The sequence below is a fragment of the Palaemon carinicauda genome, chromosome 28 (genome assembly GCF_036898095.1).
Source record: "Palaemon carinicauda isolate YSFRI2023 chromosome 28, ASM3689809v2, whole genome shotgun sequence".
NCBI classification, from domain to species: domain Eukaryota; kingdom Metazoa; phylum Arthropoda; class Malacostraca; order Decapoda; family Palaemonidae; genus Palaemon; species Palaemon carinicauda.
The window spans coordinates 657563-680062 of NC_090752.1; the positions used below are offsets into that span (position 1 = coordinate 657563).

Consider the following 22500-nt stretch of genomic DNA (forward strand, 5'->3'; position numbering starts at 1 on the left):
GAGGGTCCCTTAATTTATAATCACCCGGGTAAGTATATTCAAAAATTTATTTTATTATCAAAATAAAATTTTTCAATATTTAACTTAGCCGGTGATTATAATGGCTGATTCACACCCAGGGGGGTGGGTAGAGACCAGCAAAATATGTTTACATCATATGAGCTAAGAATTTTTATTCATTTTAGAAGTTATCAAAATAACTAAACAAAATAAATAAGGTACCTGGTAAGGAAGTCGACTTGAACAATTACTCTGCCTTTTTAAGTACGTCTTCCTTACGGAGTCTCGCGATCCTCTTAGGATGCTGAGCGACCCCTAGGAGCTGAAGTATCAAGGGTTGCAACCCATACAACAGGACCTCATCAAAACCTCTAATCTAGGCGCTTCTCAAGAAATAACTTTGACCACCCGCCAAATCAACCAGGATGCGAAAGGCTTCTTAGCCCTTCCGGACAACCCAAAAACAACAATAAAAACATTCAAGAGAAAGATTAAAAAGGTTATGGAATTAGGGAATTGTAGTGGTTGAGCCCTCACCCACTACTGCACTCGCTGCTACGAATGGTCCCAGAGTGTAGCAGTTCTCGTAAAGAGACTGGACATCCTTAAGATAAAAAGACGCGAACACTGACTTGCTTTTCCAATAGGTTGCATCGATTATACTTCGCAGAGATCTATTTTGTTTAAAGGCCACGGAAGTTGCGACAGCTCTACACTTCGTGTGCCCTTACCTTCAGCAAAGCTTGGTCTTCCTCATTCAGATGGGAATGAGCTTCTCCGTATTAACAGTCTGATAAAATAGGATAAAGCATTCTTTGACATAGGCAAAGATGGTTTCTTAACTGGACCACCATAAAGCTTCAGACGGGCCTCGTAAAGGTTTAGTTCGTTTTAAATAGAACTTAAGAGCTCTTATCGGGCATAAGACTCTTTCTAGTTCATTTCCAACCATACGATAAGCTTGGAATATCGAACGATTTTGGCCAAGGTCGAGAAGGCAGCTCGTTTTTGGCTAGAAAAACCAAGTTGTAGAGAACATGTAGCCGTTTCAGATGAGAATCCGATGTTCTTGCTGAAGGCATGAATCTCACTGACTCTTTTAGCTGTGGCTAAGCATACCAGGAAAAGAGTCTTTAAGGTGAGATCTTTCAGGGAGGCTGATTGTAGCATCTCGAACCTGTCTGACATAAGGAATCTTAGTACCACGTCTAAATTCAACCAGGTGTAACCAAACGACGCTCCTCGTGGTCTCAAAAGACTTAAGGAGGTCCTGTAGATCTTTATTGTTGGAAAGATCTAAGCCTCTGGTGACGGAAGACTGATGCCAACATGCTTCTGTAACCCTTGATAGTGGGAGCTGAAAGAGATCGTTCTTTCCTCAGATATAAGAGGAAGTCAGCTATTTGAGTTACAGAGGTACTGGTCGAGGATACGGATACTGACTTGCACCAGTTTCGGAAGATTTCCCACTTCGATTGGTAGACTCTAAGGGTGGAGTTCTCCTTGCTCTAGCAATCGCTCTGGCTGCCTCCTTCGAAAAGCCTCTAGCTCTCGAGAGTCTTTCGATAGTCTGAAGGCAGTCAGACGAAGAGCGGTGGAGGCCTTGGTGTACCTTCTTTACGTGTGGCTGACGTAGAAGGTCCACCCTTAGGGGAAGTGTTCTGGGAACGTCTACTAGCCATCGAAGTACCTCGGAGAACCATTCTCTCGCGGGCCAGAGGGGAGCAACTAGAGTCAACCTTGTCCCTTCGTGAGAGGCGAACTTCTGCAGTACCTTGTTGACAATCTTGAACGGAGGGAATGCATATAGATCTAGATGTGACCAATCCTAGGAGGAAGGCATCTATATGAACTGCTGCTGGGTCCGGGATTGGTGAGCAAAAAATTGGGAGCCTCTTGGTCATCGAGGTTGCGAAGAGATCTATGGTTGGCTGGCCCCAGGTGGCCCAAAGTCTCTTGCATACATCCTTGTGGAGGGTCCATTGTTGGAATTATTTGTCCCTTCCGACTGAGACAATCTGCCATGACATTCAAGTTGCCTTGGATGAATCTCGTTACTAGTGATATGTTTAGACCTTTTGACCAGTGAGGAGGTCCATTGGCGATCTCGTACAACGTCAGAGAGTAGGTCCCTCCTTGCTTGGAGATGTACGCCAAAGCAGTGGTGTTGTCCGAGTTCACCTCCACCACTTTGCCTTGAAGGAGAGACCTGAAGCTTTTCCAGGCCAGACGTACTGCCAGTAGCTCCTTGCAGTTGAAATGCATTGTCCTTTGACTCGAGTTCCATATCCCCGAGCATTCCAGACCGTCTAATGTCGCACCCCAGCCTACGTCCGATGCGTCCGAGAAGAGAACGTGGTTGTGAGTCTGAACAGCCAGGGAAGACCCTCTCTTAGGTTGATATTGTCCTTTCACCAAGTCAGACAAGACTTTATCTTTTCGGAAACCGGGATCGAGACCGCTTCTAGCGTCTTGTCCTTTTTCTAGTGAAAAGCAAGATGGTATTGAAGAGGACGGAGGTGTAGTCTTCCTAGTGACACAAATTGATCCACGGATGACAGTGTCCCTACCAGACTCATCCACAGCCTGACTGAGCAGCGTTCCTTCTTCAGCATCTTCTGGATGGATAGCAGGGCTGGGGGCTGATCGTCTTGTTGTTCAGCAACGTCCTCATCAGAGGGTTCCTCATCCGAAACTGATGAGGAAACGGCAACGGAGTGGGCAACGTCTGGCTCGCTGAATCCGGTCGCACTGGTGGATGCGTGACGGAGCCGGACGCAATATCATGGAACTGCTGCACAGTCTGTGAACTGTCAACAACCATGGGTGCGCGAGGAAGCACAGCGTCAACCCGAGACTGTCTAGACCGTCTGGGTTGTGCAGTCAACACCCTACCGGGTTGCTGAGGTTGACGCACTGCGTCAAAACAAGTCACCTCTGCTGGTTTTGAACGTCCTGAACGTCAACAACCACCTCCGAGCGTCGCTTAATGTCAACGTGCGGCTGGCAACCCACACTGGGTCGCATCGGTGGAGGAACCACCTCAACTGGCAGACGCGAGAAGGTTACCTCAGCGTCAACAGGGCGCACAACCGACCGGTTGGAAGGTTGTTGGCCAGAAGGTTCTTCTCCGCATTTAAATCCTCTATCAAGGACGCAAGCTTGGACTGCATGTCTTGCAGCAAAGCCCATTTAGGGTCTACGGGAGCAGGTGTGGCAACAGACGGGGTTAGCGACTGAGGCGGAACCGTTTACCATCCCTGAAAGCCTTGTTATGCGTGACATAATAGTACAGCAAAACTTCAAAAGCTCGACAACAGCTGTGAAGTTGACCTGTAAACAACTTGGAGCGTCTCCTGGCTAGGCGCCAGGGAGAGTCTACCAGAATTGAGAAGTCTATCTGGGCAGAGGCATGAACTCCCAAGCCGAGAACTTCTCTCGTGTCATATCAGACTCTCGCTCTATAAACCAGTTTAAAAGAAGGGAAAGCAAAGGCTGTATCCCCCAAACTCCTCCTGGTGAAAAACCAGTCGCCTAGCCAACGTAACGCTCTCTAGGAGAGCGAGAGAGCACTAGCTTAAAAACAACGGCTTCGAAGTAGCTAGGCCTAGTGTAAGCTCTGACGTTTAGGCGAACGAGGAGCAGCAGTTACAAAAAGATCCGGACGAAGATCCTTAAAAAAATCATCATGATTTAATTAAAGTCCATAGGAGGCTAAGCAGCTTTAGGCTCCTCTCCATCTGACAGAGTCCTCAAGGGAATATCAGTAGGAGGGAGAACAGCAACTTCCTCATCTACAGGAACCTTGTCCGATAAAAGCCGAGTCTCTCACTGGTGCATTAGTAGCGGACCAGAACGCAACGTCATGTAACTGCTTGACAGTCTGTGAACTGTCAACAACTGAACTGTCAACCACAACAGGTGCGTGAGGACGCACAGCGTCCACTCGAGACTGCTTTGACTGCCTAGACTGAGCAGTCAAAACAACTCTAGAATGCGGAGGTTGACGCACAGCGTCAAAACAAGTCAACTCCGATTGTTAGTGAACGTCTTGAACGTCTTGAACGTCAACAGGAGCATCAGCCAGTGGCCTAACGTCCAAATGCGGCTGAAAAACCACACGTGACCGCATCGAGTGTGGTTCTAAACAACCTGACTGACGTGACTAAGCTACGCCAACGTCAACAGTAAGCACAAAGGAACGTTAGGTTGGCTGAAAGCCAGGATATCGATGAGATAAACGGCTAGACTCAACGGACTAATCGGCAGAATAGTCTTCCATAAGGGAGGCAAGCATATACTGCATGTTTTGCCATACAACCCCTTAAGGATCAACGGAAATGGTTGTGGTAATAGACGAGGGTAACGTCTGTGACCGCAACACTTTGCCTACAAAAAAAAAGACTCTCGGAGTCTGTGTTACGCTTTTGTTAGGCGGCGAGCAGTTATCCGATGACTGCATAGGGTCAGAGCTGTCCTAATGGCTGTAACCAGGACGCTGAACCTGTCCTGAAAGGACTGACTTTCGCTTAAGGGCTTCGAAACCTTGTGACAGGTTTCTTATGCGAAAAGCCTACGGATGGCGAGGAGAAACAACGTCTCTCTCGTCTTATGGTAGGGGAGATCTTGGTAAGATACACCCGATACCATAGAGGGAAAACGTCTGTTCGTTGGTCAAGGCCTCTCGAACCCATAAGTCGTTTGACATTACTTCTCCCCTGGGCTTGGGAGCTTGTAAGAGGTCCCGGACTAGGTGAACGACAGGCACGAACAGACGAACCCTCGGACGCAACACTGTAACACTTTGCGCCTCGGACGCAACACTGTAACACTTTGCGCATATCACTTTATCACTTCGATTTTCTGTTTTGCACTTATTTCTACCTGAAACACGCAATTTTACCCTTCATTAAAAGGTAGTAATTGCGAAATTAGTTGTATAATGCAAGCTCATAATACCAGCAAAAAACAGAAAACATATTTTAAGATAAAAAGAAAAATCAGTGGCTGGGAAAGAGACTAAACACTAGTTCATATAACTACGTTTTCAATCTCTCACCGCACATAGCCTGGGGACGAGAATAAAATCCTAAAAACGTTTTATCCTTCCTCCCCGTACAGCGACTAGGGACGTGAGTGACACGAGAAGAACGTTACCCGCTTGAACGGAACGTTTTCTCTCCTCTCTCTCCCTCCGTCTCTATCTCTCTCTCTCTTTCTCTCTTGATTTCGCACCTAAGAGAAGAGCCCAATTATATATCGTCAAAATAACATGTTATTTGACTAAAGGAAAAAACTGAAAGGTTATTCAAATAAAAAGTTCCTTTAAATTAGAATTTAAAACATTTAAGCTAAGAAAGAATGAACAAAACGTCAGAATCGATTTACTCTTACTGCAAAGTGAAACCGTGATACACTCTCTCTCTATCGTAACGATAGAGCGCATGTTGAACGTCCTGAACGTCAACAACTGCGTAGCATAAAAAACTAAACGTTAGTTCATCTTTGAAAACAGTACGAAGACTATCAAAGAAATTCTTTCATAAAATATTACATTTAAAAAGTTTTAAATCCTTAGCTCTTTAAAAGCTAAAGACGATATAAAGGGCTCAATGTTGATTAACTTCGGTTTCCAAGTTAGGACCGCCTACTCTCAGGAAAGGTCTATATAAACAAAGCATTAAAATTTATTTTTATATGTTTATAAAAAATGGAAAGTTAATCGAAGAGGCCTAATAAAGGCGGAGAGATATAAAATATATATAGGAAAATCTATAACGAGATAAGATAATTACTAAAAGCCTAAACACACTTCCGTCTAAGGGAAGGGTCGGCCATTTAAAAGTGAAAGAAAGTCCATACTCTCTTTGACACCATAATTAAATCTATCCAAAACGAGTTCAAGTTTTAAGATGAAGATAAAACACCTGCATAGCGAAAGCTCAAAACTAGAATAGTGTACTTCACCAAATAGTTGTGAAAACAAATCCAGTTAGCAACAGCGAATTAGTAGGTCTTGCCGGTAGCCCGACAGAGAGAAAATTGAGTTCTTTGTTTACAATGAGTAATGGGTATCTGAACGACAGATGGCGCTGTTGAGTACACCCCCTACCTGTGTAGCGATCGCTGGCGAATTTTTTCCGTAGAGTTTTTCTGTCGAGCAACAGAGTTGCAGCTATTATAATCACCGGCTAAGTTAAATATTGAAAATTGTGGAATAGAAAAAATATGAAGGAAGCCCACTTGAGGGGCTTGTGTTTTTATTTTCAGAAATAAAACCAAATGAAATAAGAACCAGTGAGCCATACCTTTGTCATAAATAATATTGTATGAATGCCCAAATTTCAATCAACAGCAAATGCCATTTAGCAAAAAGCCCTTCCAAGCACTTGTCAGATTTTTCAACACCTTTTCGGTATCAGAATTTAAAGCTTTTACAAAGACCTGATTTATTCAATAAAATGACAAATTCGAAGATAATTTGTATTTTTCCTAACCATACAAACCTTAGCTATTTACAAAGGGTTATTACTTTTAGCGTAGCTGAAATGGCGAGCCATTAGAATTTAACGAGGGTGTATTACCCCCGCGCTAGTTAGCGGGGGGGTAGGGGAGTGGTAGCTAGCTACCCCTCCTCCCCCTCACACACAGGTGAATACTCACTTTCACTTAGAGGTAGGACTTGTCTTGGGGGACAGGGCTGGCGGGCAAATATGTGTAAATAGCTAAGGTTTGTATGGTTAGGAAAAATACAAATTATCTTCGAATTTGTCATTTGTTCCGTAACCGAAATACAAACCACGCTATTTACAAAGGGTGACTTATCCCTTAGGAAGGGTGGAAAGTCCCCAGCCATACTGGCTTTGGCTTTACCCGGGGACTCAGAATCCGAGTGAGTCGCACTCGAGAAAAGGAGTCCCTGCACCTCACAAGTTCCTTGCACCGCAAGGAACCATGTGGCCTACGTAAGCTTGTGTGTGAAGGAAGAAGTGTGACCCGTCCTAGGCAGTTGACCTGGAGTTCCAGAAGGAACTCTGGGTTAGGACGTTCCCAATACCACCTCGTCAGGGTATGGGGGACGCGACAGTATTGACTCAATACTCGGAACACAAGGAAGCATGGTTTACCTGCAGAGGTTCGAGGTCAGCTATGCAGAGACCAGGATGCTGCTTCCCCGTAGAGGGGATGATGAAGAAAGAAGTAAGGGCCAGACATACTTCTTTCGTTCATGCAGACTAAAACCTGATAACAATGCCCTCAACCTTCTGCTACCTGTCCAAAAAGGAGCCTGAGGTTAGACCAGCTGTTGTGTAGCCACCACAGAGCGATAGAAAACGTATCGAGACTCCTGTGGGTCACGCCCTGCAGGAAGCGGGCTGCGAAGGTCATCAGACGCTTCCAGACTCCAGCTTGTAGCACCTGCGTCACAGAGTAGTATTACTCGAAGGCGAGGGACGTTGCGATGTATCCAACATCGTGCTGTAGGGCGACGTGACGGGGGAGGGTCTGAAGACAGGTCGAGATGAATGTCCTTGAGTCCGGGCTGAAGAGGTATACTGGTGACTCTCCCCCCATGTCCTCCTTGTGTTCCCAAATCGGCTGCAACTGAGGCCAAACTGCAGCTGTTCCCAGCGCTAACCTCTCGATTCCTGTACTGGCAAGAAAGAGAAGGTCTTGGGACATCAGACACAGAATGGAGACTCAAAATCTTGAATGAATCGGACCGAAGGGTCGGGACCCTCAGATTCTGAGTCTAGCCAACAACTCAGGAGCGAGCCTGAATGTTGCCTTCCCCTCTTCCTTAGAAAGGGGGGGAGTAGTAAGAGACCAAGAAGATTACTTACACACTGGCCGTGGCCAGAGTGAGCAGAAGACCCAAGGCGGAATACAATCCGAGGCCTGTCGTAAAAGGGTCTTGAGAAGATCTCTTAAAGGACTAAAAGTCCGAGCCATGCTCCAAGTTGGAGGTCTTCCTCCGACTAGGGCAGGGACGATCGTAGCTTCGCATGAGCGAGGATAGATCCAGCGGGCAGGAAAAAGTTATTCCTTTAAGCCTGAAGGTCAGGGAAAGGCTGAGCGACAGGCTTCATTGCCAAGAGCAGAAAGGAGTTTCCTCCCGCCGAAAGGCAATAAGACCGTTATTGCTGGAGAAGAGGCCTCACGGGAAGAGGTATATCTCCCACGGCACCAACCACCTTAGACTCTTCACTTTGCCTGGGAGACCCCTGTGGATGACTATCGCAGATGACGCGACCTCCGTACCGCGACTGTAGCGGGTTGTCTCTTCTAGAGGAGGAAGCGTAGTGTCTCCAGGCATGAAGCCGAAGCGACGCCCCGGTTCGGGAGAGATGTCGCAGTGTGGTTGCTTGAGTAGTCTGCGCCGTGGGAGAAGCTCTCCCGGGAGTTCCGTCAGGGGAAGCAGAGGGTCCAGAAACCGTTCTGCGCATAGTCCCAGTGGAGCTCTCCCATTGAAAGGTTGACAGACAACCTGGTTTTGTTGAGACCCATTGTCCGCAGACAAAAAGGAGGGAAGACGCAGGCGTCGAAGTTGTCCCACCATCACCGGAATGCATCTTGCCAGAGTCTCGGGGTCTGAGACTGGGGGGAAAACTAGCGGAAGCTTGAGGTTCCAAGCTGTCGCGATCAGGTCCCCCAGACCAGCACTTGCTGGTTACCCAAGGTCAAAGACCCCTAGGTACACTCTCTCTATGAGGCTCTGCTCGGATAGTCTGAGAGAAACATTCCCCTGCCTGGAATGAGAGAGCCGATGGTGGAATTGAGAGAATCTCAATCATCCCGGTATCTCTACTGCAAGATGTGAAGGTGTGAAAATGCGTCCCCTGCTGGTTAGCATGAAGTCGACACGCAACGGGGCGACTTGGCAGGAGCGGTAGGATCTGAAGAGGGGCCAGACTAAGGCCCTTAAGCCTGCCTGAATGATGGAGAGGTATCCTTCAGGTCTTGACCATAGGCCTGGACCGGAACATGCGCCCCCCCCCCCCCCTTTCCTTTGACGAGTCCGAGAACCGCATCAAGAATGTGGGGAAAGGACGAGAATATCCACTACCATCAAGAGGCTCCATAGGTCAACACCCATTGCAGGTTTAATAGTTCCGCTGGTCCCATAGGGCCAGGGAGTCCGGTTAAACATTGCCTGAAGCCACCGGAACTTGGATCGCCCCACATGGAACTTATCCTGAGGCGACCGTTCGGACTATAAACGGGTCAATGAGGAAAGAAGAACTAGGAAACGTTCCAAGGTAGGGCTGAAAACTCTGCTTGACTGAGAACAGGTACTGCGACTCTCCTCAGTCTTGCCACAGTCAACCGAAAGGAAGGCTCGGAGGATGTGGTAACAGAATCTGGCATCCCCAGGTGGTCACCCATCCAAGTACCGACGTTGCTTAACCTCGCTGGACGGACGAGAAGCGGGGTTTCCAACGTGGTAAGGCGGTTGACTCAATATCATGGCCAGATACTCCAGATGTTGAGGCAGAGGAAGAGAAGGCTCCAAGCAAAATACCATGAGCCCACACTCATGGTCAGCATTCGGAAGCTTTTCCCGGCGCTGAAGAAGGTCGAAACCCGAGCCTACCGGAGTTGACCAGCCCTCCAAACAGCAGAGGAGGCGGAAGTCTGCACCTGAGCGGCCAAGAGGAAGGCAGGGAGAGTTCTCTGGGGAAACAAACCTGCTATGCCACGGCGGGATAGCCACACTGCATCATAAGCAGGAATACTTGCAGTTTAGGCTGAATTCGACGAGCACCCTGGAAGATGGATGGAATGGAAACTGAAAGTACCCGTCCTTCCGATCCAGGGTTAAAGGAGTCCTGTCGCCTCGTTACCAGTCTGATCGATTCTGCTGGTCTACGCTGGCCGAAGTTTGTTCGACAAACTTGATCAGGGCTGAGAGGTCGACTATGGACATCCCCTCTCAGATCCTTCCTTACAAGAAAGGATCGACTGAGGGGGCCGGGGGTGAAGCCGTCGATGATCCTAAGGAAGACCTTCGCCTAAGGTATGGATCATTCTGCCCAACCGGGCAACTCTGCTGATGCTATGGCATAGAGGTTCAGAGACACTGAATTCGCTGACAGAGACGGCAGGCGCTATATCCTTGGCTACTCACAGAGATTGTGCGGGAATGGGCATCGGGAAGCTGTCATTCGGATGAGTAACCTTAAGCATCCTCCCAGCGAAAAAACCTGCAATCCTAGAGTTCGTGAACTCCTTTTAGGACTATGCCCCCCCGGGGGAGTCTTCCGTGCCATCTGTTCCTGACAGGAGGAAACTGCAATTGGACACCTTGTCCCAGTTGTCGTAGCCGATAACTTAGGCCGACGTGGTTGAAAGAAAAGGGAGCTGGAGCCCTGCAGAGTCTGGAAGAAAGCGCCTTGGAGGAGTGAAACCGGAAGTCGATTTACTCCGCACAGCAGATGTCTAAGTCTCTGTCCTTGGGCAAAGACAAAACTCTTCTCAAGGATGGAAGGGTGTCTGAGGTCGTTGACCTCCACAGATGAGACACCCGAAGGAAGCCTTCAGTCAGCGCGTCCAGATGGTACAACATCGAGCTTGTCCGCAAGTAGATACTTAACGACGAAAGGCCAAGGTGCCTGAGCTCGAGAGGAGGAAAGTACCCTTGATCTTCCTGTAGCTTCCTTGAACCAAACCTCGGGCCGTAACCGAGGAGGGAAAGAACCTGGTAAGCTCCCAGAGGAAGAGGTAAGCAGTCATCCCTTGTCCGATGGAGAAATCTTGAACGGAAAGCCCCCCCGCCAAAAATCCTTCCAGGGCGGGAGAAGGAGAGAGTACTCGTGCAGGAGAGGGGACCCTCGAGACCGACCTCTTGGGAACCAACTTCGCCCTGGGGGAAGTCACCACGAAGTCCACTCCTCTCTTTCTCTTCAGCGTAGGAGAGACAGCCGCTGGTTTGTTACCCTGGCCGGTGAGTGCTGGTTTCATAACCCTCATTAACGCCCGTGCCAGCGGATCAAACCATGTCTGCTGCTCCAAGGACACAGAGTCCGAAATCCTCACTAAGGTGAAAGGGATCGGGCGATCCTTTGGAGAGGACACGACGGTTCCTGCCTGAAAAGAAGGTGGGAAGAATGCTGTACTGACCTGTCTTCGTCCTGCACTACCAACCTGTGCTTGGATGGAGGTGATCCCGAGTGCCGCCTAGGAGCACGCGTCCCTGCTGCTACCACCGGCTGTGGAATTCGCCGCGAACTATGGTCGCGCGAGGGCGAACGGTCGCGCAAAGGCGAATGGTCGCGCGGGCGCGCAGGCGAGCGGTCGCGCGGGCGCGCAGGCGCGCAGGCGAGCGATCGCGCGGGCGCGCAGGCGAGCGATCGCGCGGGCGCGCAGGCGAGCGATCGCGCGGGCGCGCAGGCGAGCGATCGCGCGGGCGCGCCGAGGGATCGTGCTGCCGCGTAGGTGAAGAAGATCGCTGGCGGTAAGCGATGGCGAGCAGCATGTGTAGGTGAATGATCGCGTGATAGGGTGCGATGGTGATCAGCATCCGCAAGAGGGCGAGCGTTCAGGGTTGTGCGATGAGGAGCAGCATGCGTAAGCGGGCAATCGTGCAGGGTTGTGCGATGGCGAGCAGCATGCGCAGGTGAATGATCGCGTGAAAGGGTGCGATGGTGATCAGCATCTGCAGGAGGGCGATCGTTCAGGGTGGTGCGATGAGGAGCAGCATGCGTAAGCGGGCAATCGTTCAGGGTTGTGCGATGGCGAGCAGCATGCGCAGGTGAATGATCGCGTGAAAGGGTGCGATGGTGATCAGCATCCGCAAGAGGGCGATCGTTCAGGGTTGTGCGATGAGGAGCAGCATGCGTAAGCAGGCAATCGTTCAGGGTTGTGCGATGGCGAGCAGCATGCGCAGGTGAATGATCGCGTGAAAGGGTGCGATGGTGATCAGCATCTGCAGGAGGGCGATCGTTCAGGGTGGTGCGATGAGGAGCAGCATGCGTAAGCGGGCAATCGTTCAGGGTTGTGCGATGGCGAGCAGCATGCGCAGGTGAATGATCGCGTGAAAGGGTGCGATGGTGATCAGCATCCGCAAGAGGGCGATCGTTCAGGGTTGTGCGATGAGGAGCAGCATGCGTAAGCGGGCAATCGTTCAGGGTTGTGCGATGGCGAGCAGCATGCGCAGGTGAATGATCGCGTGAAAGGGTGCGATGGTGATCAGCATCTGCAGGAGGGCGATCGTTCAGGGTGGTGCGATGAGGAGCAGCATGCGTCAGCGGGCAATCGTTCAGGGTTGTGCGATGGCGAGCAGCATGCGCAGGTAAATGATCGCGTGAAAGGGTGCGATGGTGATCAGCATCCGCATGAGGGCGATCGTTCAGGAGCGGGCGATCATGCAGGGTCGTGCGATCAGCATCCGCAGTTGAGGGTTGCGCGATGGCGATCAGCATCCGCAGTTGAGGGTCGCGCGATGGCGATCAGCATCCGCAGTTGAGGGTCGCGCGATGGCGATCAGCATCCGCAGTTGAGCTAGTAGCTGGCGAACCATGTTCCTTCAGAAGTGTTGGAGAACGTTGGCGTGCCAGCTGTAACACACGTGGGCGATCCGGAGATCGCTGGCGAGCTGATGATCGCTGACGAGCTGACGATCGCTGGCGAGCTGATGATAGCTGACGAGCTGATGATCGCTGACGAGCTGATGATCGCTGACGAGCAGAAGGCTACGCGTGGAAGCCTGCGCAAAGAAGAAGAGTCCTTGACCCCGACCTGAACCGAAGTTCTAGATCGCGAGGGCGAACGTGGGCGCACAGGGCACGTAACAAGAACCGCAGGGAAGATCATCTTGAAAGCGCTGACGAACAGGAGAGCGCTGACGAACAGAAGGGCGCGCAGGGAAACCCTGACACGCAAGGGAAGAACCCCCGTGGGGGCAACCCTTTGCCCCGAAGGGATCGTTGTCCGCCGGGAGACTGATGTCCGTCGGAAGACCGCTGTCCGTCGGGAAGACCGTTGTCCGTCGGGAAGACCGTTGCCCGTCGGAAGACGAGATTAGACTGCTGTCCATCTGCACCAAGACGGAAGATCGAGAAAAAGAAGTTGTAGGCTGCAAACGGAGATTCAAAAAGGCGCCTCAAGCACCCTTATAGGGGGATGAGAGGCCCTTACGACGAGGCCTTACGGCGAGGGAGGCCAACAGCAACTGAAGAAACCTCCGAAGAGGAGTCTCTATGAGTGTACTCTCTCGCGAACGAAAGAGAAACACTTCGTGGAAGAGACTGGTCAGCCAGTGACCTAAAAGGGGCAATCCTCCGAAGAGGAGCTCCTGCAGTTGCCCAGCCCCTTGAGCGAAACTGCAGGTGCGACCGCTCAGCACCAAGAGCATAGTCGCACGAAAAAAAGGCAAGAGAAGAACCCCCCAAAAGAGGAAAAGCTCAAGCCTGGACAGGAAAAAACTTCCCTCGGAAGGAAAGTTATCCGCCCAAGGAGGCAAGCCTCCTGACTGTTCTAAAATGAACTGGAGAGCTGTCCGTCGACACGGGAGTACTACCAGTAGAAGGAGACACGCCCCTGACGACAATACAAGGGGGGAGGCAGCAACAGCCGAATCCCCAGGACTCAACCAGACAGCTCACACCGTTGCTATATTACAGAAACGAACTAGATCGGTAACTGTAAAAAAATAAAACAAATAATATTAGTACACATTCATTCCCCCGGGAAGGCTCCGAAGAGGAATCCCGAGGAAAAGGAACAAGAATTACACAACAGGCACGTGCCCTCACAACCACTTACACTCGCGGAAGGAGAGCTGTAACCAAAACAGAATTATAACAATTATAATTATGTAACTATGTAATTATGTAATTTAAAAATGAATGAACACTAAGGAAAAAAAAAAAACGAAAACCCCGAAAGGAATCGTTCTACAAGATGAAAAATTAACAACTACAATTAGATTCATAAACTAATTGAGACAAAATGTACGGCGTAGCAACCCCACCCACACGGGAAGGAAGCTACAAGGGCGTAGTAAAACATAGTAAAAGGGTGAACGACCTCAAGAGAGAGAGAGAGAGAAAGACCGAAGTCAAACTCGATCGCAACCCATAAAATTAGGCCGTGGTGGCCTAACTGCCGAGGCCTCCACGTAGATATCGTACACTACACACACACATCTGAAAAGGAAACTTACTTATTTCTATACTCAAATATATATACAAACATGAAAACATGTTTACATATATATTGAGTAAAAGAAAAGTAAGCGATTAAGTAAAGACAAAACAGACAATGGCTGCCAAGCGAGGACCAAGACAGAGACGTCTGTCACAGTCCGAGCCAAAAGTGAAAGTGAGTATTCACCTGTGTGTGAGGGGGAGGAGGGGTAGCTAGCTACCACTCCCCTACCCCCCCGCTAACTAGCGCGGGGGTAATACACCCTCGTTAAATTCTAATGGCTCGCCATTTCAGCTACGCTAAAAGTAATATCCCTTTGTAAATAGCGTGGTTTGTATTTCGGTTACGGAACAAACTTAATTTAATTTGGATTTGGAATTTTCTATTCATATACAGAAATAAATTTCAAATTAGGTTTATACAAACTTGAAACTGGCCAGAACTAACCTTACTGCAAACTTTCCTTTTCAATTTCATACGATAGTTCATGGTGGGTAGGGAAGTAATCCATCTGGATTGGATTTCTCCATTATAAGACTATAAGACTCCAGTATTTTAGATCACCTGAAAAAAAATAATTTCTTTGAAAAATAATCCTTAAAGGAATGGGTTTCATTAAAATAAAACAGTATAATTAATATGCTAGTGAATTAGACAAAAACAATAATATAAAAGTCTAAAGAGTGAACCATAGAAAAAAAAATGCATCTTTATATAAAATCAAAAGAGCATATCCTGACATTTTGCATATTACTGTACCACTGGTCAGTTCCTTCATGCATGACTTTGTAATTCTGAATATCAAGACTATAAAGTCGTTCCTACATGGTTACAAACCCTCATCCTTTAATAGAAGTATAACTTTAGCAAAGCTGGAACTTGGCTGTTAAAATTTAATAACGAGTTGGTAGTTCCTAGTAGGTAGTTGGCTTACAGAGTGGCCACTTTGACTTCACCCAACGAGCTGTACTGACATGGGCTCAATGTCCCAAACTTAGCTTTTAATTTTCATTTTTATTTTCAACATTGTTTGACTGCTGTGAATGAGTTAAATGAAAGAACCACGTGTTTGCATGCAGTCTTGCCTAAGAGTTTCCGACTGGCAGTGCAGAACCTTCGTGAGCAAGTTGGGGTCATTACTGCTTACAGTTGTCCATCTGCAAAGAATATTAGGAGTGGTCGTCCCCTAGTGGCAGGAGGAGAAAGAAGGGAAAAAAGATTCTTTGCCTTCAGGGTTACCTTTGAAGTCTAAGAAATCCACTGGTCTTCTTTGTTCTCCCTCTGGTACTTTTGGCTTCTGATTCTTCACTGTCAGCCTCCTCTGAGGGGAAGATGACAATACTGCATTAATTCAACTTCAGGACAAGACCAGAGCATGATGGCTTTACCTGCTTCCCCTAGAGAAGCAAGTATTCTTTCTCCTCACAGTGAACCAAAAAGAAATATTACTGTACAGTACTTTCATGTGACGATACACACAAGGACAATAACCCAGGAAGTTATGGCCATCCTTACTTCTGAAGGGCTTTCAGTCGAAGGGGAAACTTCTGCAAGCCTTCTAAGGTAAAGGCTTCTCCTCTTCATTAGTCTTCTAACGCACTATCGTAAGAAGCACTTGGCGTGAACACATCCACCTTGCTCAACCGCCAGGAGGTGCAGTTCATCACTGATCTCTGGTTTCAAAGGAGCCATCAACTTCCAAATCAAGATCTTTATGTAAGGGAACGAAGTGGTTATGGCCTGCTTCGCCTCCCAGTCCATTCCCTATATCATCATCGGGAATGGCTTCACCTAGTTCTACTCTTAAGAAGACAAAAAAAGAGATTCCTTCGACGCAGTGTGCTGACTTCTTGGAAGCATGACAAGATTGTCATTTGCTCTCCCACGGAGCCACTCTCTCAAGCTAACAAGGGGCATAGTATTGTTCTCAGAAAGTGAAATTTTCTCTCTCAAGAGAATTATAATGATAACTTCGAGAGACATCACATGCTTATACTTATGAGCAATTGCCTGTTCGCGTGTACTCTCTCACGAGAGTTCGGTGACCTATGGGCACACATGCATGCTCTACTTTTAGCAAGCATTCTTAAGACTGAATATTCTCCTTTTTGTGCACATTTTTCTGTTTGCAATTGCATGCCCTTTTCAGGGCTTATGCACTCTTCAACTGGTCTAATGCTGCTGATGTTGAACACTCTCCACTTAATTTACATTTACTGTATTAGAGTTACAGTATTCACATGCTCATGCACACACTAAAGATGGCACGCGCACTCACTTATTGGTGAGCGATCTTCTAATTTTAAGTACTAACCCACTCTTCTGCGTCCCCACATGGCGCGCACTCATCGAGTCTTGATATTACACACTTTCGTGCTCAAGCAGGCTCTACTACTGGTGCAACATCAAATTGCGAGTGGACTATTGATTGTGCATGCTCCCCATTTGGTGCAAATTCTTCTCAACTGAAAGAACCTCCGGTCAGTAAACAACTCATACATCTGTTCATACTTGTTTATGGTCTCCTGTTATTTTAATCTTTTCTTTTCAGGAGCTACCTTAGGGAAAATTTTCATGAGCGACCTTCGGGGAAAAGCACATTCTGTGTTCATTTGCTTACACTACAAGCTCCCCTATTGAGAACGGCAGTAAGTTGGCCTGGCTTGTCCCCATTTGGTTGGATTTAGTTATTATGACATGCAAAGATGTAACTTTAGTTGGAAAAACAATCGCTAAGAGCCTAAGGCCCCTAACAGGGAAAGCAGCCTAAAACTAAGAAAATAAATTGGAAAAAAATAAACAATAAAATGGAAATAAGAAACTAATGATATAAATAAGTATACTCTATGAAACAGGGCTCTTATCAAGGATTACACTAAATTTGATCTTCTGAAATTCCACCTAATCAACAACAGTAGTACCTGGGCTTAGGAGTTTAATTTGTTCGGGATATGAGCTCGCAAACTGCAATACTTGTAAACTTAAACTACTCCTCCCACAGGAATTTATGGAAATTCACTGGATGCATTTCATACATCCATATGTATACATAAACAGTACAGTACACTCATTCTTAATGGCTTGTAATGCTAATTACTGAATTGAACAATTTATAACCACTAACATCATAAATTAATACAAAGTAATGATTCACAATAAAATAATGAAATATTGAAAAATTAATTCACACTTTATTTTTGAGGAGAGTTGTGGCTGGTGTGAGGAAGATGAGAGGTAAGGAGTAGGAGGTTACTGCATGCAGGGTGAATCTCCCCCATGAGAACTTTATAGGGAGTTCTCTCTCTTAAATGACATTCGCTGGCACTAACTGAATCACTTAATTTAAGCTTTCTGGGCACTGTCATCTTTTTTTTACACCCTTACATCCAGTTTTGGCAAGGAACCTAAGGCCAACTAATTTTATCTTTACTTTAAAATGGCATGAAAATGCAACACAGCATTGTCGGTATATACTGTACAGTATATTTGCCGTTCACCCTACTGAAGCCCTAACACCTCCCTAAACTCACTTGTCGTTTGTTCCTGTCTCTCCTCCTCTTCAGCTGAAATCTCCTCTGCATTCGCTTGATGCTGCACCTTATGCAGCTCCAATACCATTGCTTTTGACCAAATAATGTTTTCGGTAATCGTATCATCTGCTAACTGCTTCTCATCCATTTATATATGCAGAAACATTTAAACAATGGGAACATGTTGCCACTGATTCGTAAATGTCAGCACCTGTTTCATAACATCAAATGATTTGATGTATTATTTTTCTGTTCAGAATCTTAATTGAAGCCTACCAATCGTGAATGGCATGGTCGTTGCACAGTTTTGGCATGCCAGCCATACATACAGTATACCTTGTTCGTGCAAAAAATTTTTTTTTCACTTCTTTAATCATCTTTTTCTTCTAACCATATTACCTAATCACTTTGGGGGGCACTGTCATGATACTGTACTGTTAAATCTACAACGCAGCACAAAATAATGAACAACAGGGATCAAAACTTGAAAAAGCACGTACTCACAACAGTACAGAAAACAAATCCCAAGCCACACTCAGGAGATGTAACTTCTAGCCTACTAGTGGTTTTTGGAGAGTGAAACAGTTAGTCTCTCAGCAAGGGCAGGAGGAAATAATGTGAAACAAAATAGGATAAAAAGCCTTTGAATACTGTATTGCGTGGGTGGTGCACGAGTACAGTTTGACTGATTTATGCACATTGCATGCTAGTTTCGTTAATACTTGTCCACGAAAAATGTACATACGTCACAAATTTTTCCTCGTACACCAATGCAATACTTGTAACACAATTCAAATTTGTATTCACGTATTCCAATTTGCTTGTATTCAAAAATACGCTTAACATGGAGTACTACTATATACGATCCACAATTTGGTTACAGCAGGATCAAACCTTCAGCAATACATGTCTAGTACTGAATGTATCATAAGACTTGTACTATACAGGAGCTAGAAAATGGCATGATAAAACTACCCACACAGATAAACAAGACGAGGGCGGTAAAACTAATATTTCATAGAGAACATTAAATTTAAAATCAAATGGGACATAGGGGTAAAGTATGATGGTAAAAAGGGTATTAAAGTAACTGAGCAAAAATAGGACATTACCTATCATTAGTTAGTGAAGTAGGCTTGCCATATGAACAACAATTAATTTTGATTATGGTTTCAAGTAGGTTTCACAAGTTGATAAGAAACAGGATATGTAAGGTGAGACGATACATTATAGTTACTCGAACAAGTAAAATTAAATCTAAAAGGTTCATGAACATCTATCTAAATATCCATTCAGACATGTCTATTAAGGGTACAAAAGCACTCAATGGGCTTAAGAGCAGCATATTATTATTAGGGGAAACCAATTTTCAGCGTACTTCGGATAGCTAGGTTGGTAGCGTTGCGGGCTTCTGTTTCAGAGATCCCGAGTTCGCGTTCCCCGCCAGGACGCGAATAGTGTGAGACCTTCTACCAGGGGGTACTCCCCAGGGGGGGGCCTGGGGGGGAGATAAGAAGGGGCTAGTGATAGTCCCTGCTGGCTTATGGTCGCCCGAGCAGAATGATGTAGATCGTCTGAGTGAAGACCTAAAACCCGCAACTTTAACTTTTTAACATACATACTGTACATAACCATAACAATACATAAAAATTCATTGATAAATATTATAAATGCATGAGTGTACTCATTCTCAACATAACTGATGAATTTTGGCAAGTTATTAAAATACTCGAAAAATTAGGAAAAAAGCAACTTGGCCTCAGACAAAAAAAAAAAGAAAGAAAAAAAAAACGAATACCAGTAACTGTACCTTGAATTTCAGACAAGCTATATAAATCAGCAGCGAATTGCATGAAAATTACTAAATCTGTCACATGGCTGACCTTCTAGTTGAATCGCAGCAGATGGGTAACGATATTGTGCAAACTGATGAATATCAAGATCTCGATTTTACTCTCCGAGGTCAGGCTGTAATTGGACAGTTACAACAATGTCGTTTTCAGAATCAGGTGGTGGCATGTGTTCACATTCATAGAAAGAATGCAAGTAAAGATTTCTCTTATTTACTTTCTGCTATAACACCTAAAAAGCTGAACAAATTTGGATCTTCCGAGGACTTTTAAATTAAAGCCTTCTTTGTGCTTTTGTGACAGTAGATCATGTCATGGAATAGTGATTTGCATAAATAAAAAACTTAAGGTCCCAGTATCAATTAATTACCTTCAAATTACACAAAGTCGCACACTATATGAACGCCTTGTTAGCACATACAGTTAGTCTACCTCTTTTTCTTGTAAATGTTAACGAGATCTAACGGCAATACTTTACTAGGTACTGTTACCAACTCCTTTTATCCTCACTAAAGGACATATTTTGAAATATTATTTATATGAAGAAAATATCTTACCTGCCACAGACCACATTAACACAAAGACAGAAAAAAAAGTTCAAACAGGTGCTACAACTACAATTAGCAAGCAATGCCTTCAACAGAGACCCAAGAAGCCCTATGATCAATTGATTTCTTAATGACCAATAAAAAAGAGCAACATGTTTTAAGCAGTAGTTGATCACCGATTCATAAAATTATCTTGATTAACTTTGTAATTTAAAACTTATATTTATGAACCAAGTACGTGCCTCCATCATCGTACAGTAATATTAAAACCACGACAGAGTTTTATAAGTCCTAATTAAACATAGGTCAATTGCTTTGTTCATAAGATAAAGAGTAACAGGTCGAAGTTAATCATTCCTCTCTGTTCAGCTTAAACCATTGGCCACTTGCAAAACCTTTGATTCAAATGTATTTTATAAAAAACTTGGCTGTATTAATTCAAAATAAATGCATATAGGGACTCAGAAAAAAGGCTATACATGTATATGCTAATTTAAAATCTGGTTTGAATAACATTCCAGAGCAAAATCACAACATTTAGGGTTTGCATATTGCCATGATCAAGAAAGATGTAGTAGTCAATAGCCACCCATACTAGGTTGGTTTGCTGTGAGCAATCAGACGAAAAACTTCCACCATCACCAATCTGCACTGGCCAGTATGGTGATGGAACTGGCCAAACACCCAAATGTGAATTTGCATATTGGAGGCCTTTGTCCTGCAGTGGACTATAAACGGGTGCATTTTTTGTTGTCGTTTAATAGTTTTGGCCTACGTTCGAGGTTTCCCTAGATTGTTGTAAATGATTCTGATATATAACCACCTCAGGGCAACACAACCTAACCTGACGTTGGTTTTATAAAGAGAACTGAACCTGCCTTCCATGACCTAAATGAGTAAAGCATAGCCTACTGTACATTGTGCTAAAATACCCTGTCATCATTGGGCAATACACATATTGTATAATATTTGATCAACAATAATTTAGAATCAAAACATAACAAAATCGTTTAAGAGACAATAGAGTTGGGGGTATGAAAATGGGTTCCGGTTTAGTATGTGGCTTACCTCTTTTATTCGGGGTTAGTATGTGGCTTACCTGGCTTGTTAGGTTAGGTTAGATTAAGCCACAAACTAAATCAGATAGAATTTCGTGTATTTTTGTAGTGAATTACATGGCAATGTAACCTAGGAAAAAAACTACTGTTTCTTATAGAAAAAATTACGCTCTCTTCAAAAATGACACTCGTTTCCGTCACAAATGAATAGTTTCAGAAATATATATACATCTATATCCTACGATAATGGGGGACCCCCAGTGGGAACTCGGGGTTTTGGGTGGGGAAAACATACTGGGGAAACGAAATATAATTGTTTACCTATAGTAAATAACGTGAATTAACCGAATTTGATGATCATTTCAATCGGAAACAAACAGATCAACCAATTCGGATAACTTTGAGATGCACGATGTCACTTCTCTTACGAACGAACGATAACATTAGCAACGTTACCAATAATACAAAGTGTTACCAACGTTGACGAATGGTACAGAGTTACCAACGGCACATTGACATTGCTAAAGATAGTAATGATAGATATTTCCATATATTAAATAATTTCTCCATATAAGTTTTACTCAATATATAAAATGTACAAAAAGGGCACAGAACCTAACAAACCCACCTAACCTAGCCTAGTAGAATGACAGGTCACAAAATAACATTTGATCTACATCGGACGTTGGCAGCCCTGGTTACTGTATTTTTTCGTGACACAATCTTTGATATACTGTTTTGTTTTTTCCTCCGGTTATTAAAATTTAAAGAAGGTAATGTATAGAGAAGAAAAGGCTTGTTTTACGTTTATATATCGATTCCCCAGTATGTTTTCCCCACCCAAAACCCCGAGTTCCCACTGGGGGTCCCCCATTATTGGAGGATATAGATGTATATTTATTTCTGAAACTATTAATTTGCGACCGGAACGAGTGTCATTTTCGAAGAGAGCGTAATTTTTTCTATAAGAAACAGTAGTTTTTTTTCCTAGGTTACATTGCCATGTAATTCACTACAATGAAACCGAAAACTAAACAATTTCATGAGGTTGTGTCACTTAAGGCTCCATAAAAAATCAATGTGGGGCTTAAAGAGGGCCAATTTAAGAAGCTTACACTATCCCGATTGATTGATTGATTTAAAGTTTACTGGCATCCTGACACTATCCCGATCTGATTTACAAAGGATGCATAGTACTAGTCATGATTTTGTGAAGTTTAGGAATGCAATTGACTAAACTACAATTATCTAAACATAAACACGACTTACTTTTACAAAGAATACACACACAAAAAAAAAGAGAAAAAAAATGGCAGCCATAGGAAAACCTGCAGACAGATTTGACTGCTTCGCATTTTCAACTTTT

The 22500-nt window shown here is 45.2% G+C and overlaps 1 long non-coding RNA gene across 1 annotated transcript in view; it reads right to left on the minus strand.

Annotated features, from left to right (window-relative positions):
* The window catches only part of LOC137621414 (uncharacterized), a 69765-nt gene extending 55053 nt beyond the window's left edge, over nucleotides 1–14712 (minus strand). The window contains exon 1 of the long non-coding RNA XR_011040207.1: nucleotides 14596–14712. This is a non-coding gene — a long non-coding RNA (uncharacterized lncRNA). The remainder of the gene's footprint in view (nucleotides 1–14595) is intronic.
* Nucleotides 14713–22500: the final 7788 nt, after the last annotated feature.